Source organism: Lemur catta, chromosome 4 (assembly GCF_020740605.2).
Source record: "Lemur catta isolate mLemCat1 chromosome 4, mLemCat1.pri, whole genome shotgun sequence".
NCBI classification, from domain to species: Eukaryota; Metazoa; Chordata; class Mammalia; order Primates; family Lemuridae; genus Lemur; species Lemur catta.
In genome coordinates this window covers 44,604,112-44,607,140 of record NC_059131.1, presented here as the reverse complement: position 1 = coordinate 44,607,140, position 3,029 = coordinate 44,604,112, and the positions used below count along the sequence as shown (strand labels likewise).

The window sequence follows — 3,029 nt, the reverse complement described above, 5'->3', positions numbered from 1 at the left end:
CCTCCCCCCCAGGGGATATCTGGCAATGCCTGGAAACACTTCTGATTGTCAAAACTGGAGAAAGAGGGGCTAGTGGTATCTAGTGAGTAGGAACCAGGGATGGTGTTATACATCCCACAATGCACACTCATCTGAGTGAAGAATTATTTTATTTGTCAAGTTTCTAGGTATTTGGAAGGAAATAGATCTCTCCAAAACAATCTCTTGTCAAATTCTGCTGCAGAAGGTTTGGTCTCAAACAGACTATTCTGGGTCAGCCTGAATGAATGTGGAACGCACCTTCCTAAGTGTCCTCTGGAATTTTGAGTGAAAGGATTAGCAGCAGCCATTTGGTCAAAGATTGCACAAGGGATTTCAGCAGGGGTCACCCTCCAGGTGGATGAGATCCAAACCACGAGGAAAAGCTGGTTGGTTGCAATCTACTGCATATGAGGAGCATTTTGGATCAGATGGGCTGACATAAATACAGAGAGGGAAAAATCCAATGCCGGTCATGCTGATTCTATTAATGAAATCATATTTAAAACTCCAATCTGTATCTATTATTTTGGGACTTAGAGGGTGAACACTGACTGAGATTGAGTGATTAAAAGGAAAAAAATGAAAAAGGGGCATGTAATTGGGGCACTCAGATACTTGTATTGCTAGGTCAAGTTGTACAAATTATTATTGAAATGTGCAGAACTTTTCTTCCATTTTTTTCTAGACCTAAAGTCAGTTTAGCTTTGGAGCTCCTAAGCACATGCATACCATTTCTACTGATGGTACAAAGTTCTTTCTTTCTTTATTTTCTTCCTTCCTCTCTCTCCTTCTCTCTCTCTTCTTTTTATGGCACGTTCCACACGTGTGTGTCATCCTTGCGTAGGTGCCATGCTAATCTTCTCTGTATTGTTCCAATTTTAGTATATGTGCTGCTGAAGACAGCACTGATGGTGGAAAACTCTAAACCTTCTCTCTTTATGGTCATTCTGGCTTTCTAATTAAAAAAGTGTACGTTCCCCTAGTCCAATTCAAAATTCAAACTAAGTCAAGTCAAACTTCTCCCATTCTCCCTTCTCCTGTCCTTCTCCAGGGAAAATGTAAGTTCTTTGGGATCTTTATGTTTGCAAAGCAAAAGTTTGAAAAAACGTCTGTTCCATCTCAGAACCAGGCCCCAACCAGGCTCTGGGACAAAGGAAGGCCCCAGGCAGAGGATATGTTAGGGTCTATGTCACCAATCCTGTCTTATGCTTCTGCTTCTCCTGTTTTGACTTTGTTTCTGCTTGCAGTGGAAGATCTTGCTCCTTTTTGGAACCAATGCCCAGATTCATGATCATAATCCCCACATAAATTCCAAGTTTGTCTCTAGTACCCCTGTTACTTATTCTCTGTCTAAGTTCCATGGACACCTGTGAATGGATCATTACTCTATTATTTCTTTTCTCCCAAAGAATTGGAGTCTTGCATCTGAATTTTAGTCTGTGAATTGAAGCCTGTTGCTTACTAGTAAAATGCCTGATATAACTGAACAGCTGTTGGGGGAGAAGTGGTATCAAGAGAAACTGACAAATTCTAACATCCACCTTTTCCCTAATGCTGGAATTTTCTATAATTTTCCATGGTTTCTCATTTCAAGCTCTCTTAGCTTTTTCGGTTCATCATGACAATAAATTTTTTGTTTTAAACTTGAAAAAGTAAAGGTGAATTCATAACAATAAGCACAGCCTTGATAAATATATTGGAAGCCTGAGATGGAAATAGCTTAAATAACTCATTTATTTATGAAACCACCAAATGTTCTAGTCACTAACTGTAAGATTAAACACAGGGTCTAAAAGCTGCATTATTCATTCCACACTAAACATTGTAGTAGATCCATTTATACTCTCAATAGTCACTTAACATATTGTATAGTCTACTATAAAATTTAATGTATGTATTAGATTATTTTAATCCTTAATTTCTCATAATTTAAAAATAACATTGCTTTAAAGGTTTTTAAAACTTCATTTTATCACTGGCCCAATACCATTGAGTAATTACTATTTCATTTTTAAGTTGATTTGTTTGTATATTACAGCATGAGTTCAAAATATTAGGAACTTGAACGAATTAAACTGCATTTGTAACAATATATTTTTATTTTGTCATCTAGTTTGCAAAGACACTTGGCTGGTGAAGGTATAATACAATCATCATAATAATATAGGGCTTTTTAAAAATCAGTTTGGTGGCTGTTGAAAGTTAGAAAAGGCTGAAGACTGATCAGGCCTGAGCTCACCCTACTTCTGCCAAGAATGGGGTAGCCCCCTCTGAATCAGAGATTCAGAAGAGGGAGCACAGACCATTAACCTCCTGACTTAGCTAACACCTGCAAAGCACTTCCTCACACACTCTTGTAAAAAAGACCGTGCATATATGAAGGGCATTTTGAAAAGAGAAATGAATGCCTATTGGAAAGTAGCCTTCTTCTGATACCAGGATTGATGCTTTCAGTTCTTTTGCCTTTACTTCTACTAGTCTTGTATTGTCAGTGGAAGAGTTTCTTTAACTGCTTGATGATCTTGCCTCTGACTCTCTTTTATGGCATTTTATGTTTTGTGTTCTCAGTGTCAATGAACCTTGCTGATTTCCTTCTTTTCACACAAGTGTCAGTATGCTCACCTTGAATGTTTTTAACCTTGCTGCTCTCTTCCCCCTTATACTGACCTCTGTAGAATTCTCCAAAGTTACTTCCACGGGCTCAAAGGGCCATGCTCTTCTCTGAGCTCAACTTCTAACTTATCAGTTTCTATTTAATTGAAGGATAAAATACAACCTCAAGGTAATTTTTTAACAAAAAGGCATTTTATCCAAACACCAATCTAAGCCCCGAGTTCCTGGCTTTCCTGACATTCCTACCAGTGCTCTTTCCATGGTCTTCTGCTGTTTTCCTGAAGAATAAAGGTGAGATGCCAGCTTCACTAAAGCCCATATATAGTAACAGAAATGTATTCGCGTCATCATAACCATTGTGACCCACTTCTATAGTAGGGCCCCTCCAACTTGTT

General features: G+C 38.3%; 1 non-coding gene across 1 annotated transcript; it reads right to left on the bottom strand.

Annotated features, from left to right (window-relative positions):
* Window positions 1-820: 820 nt before the first annotated feature.
* LOC123637581 lies at window positions 821-927 on the bottom strand. The gene has a single exon (XR_006734947.1). It is a non-coding gene; the product is annotated as a U6 spliceosomal RNA (small nuclear RNA).
* Between the last annotated feature and the right edge of the window lie 2,102 nt (window positions 928-3,029).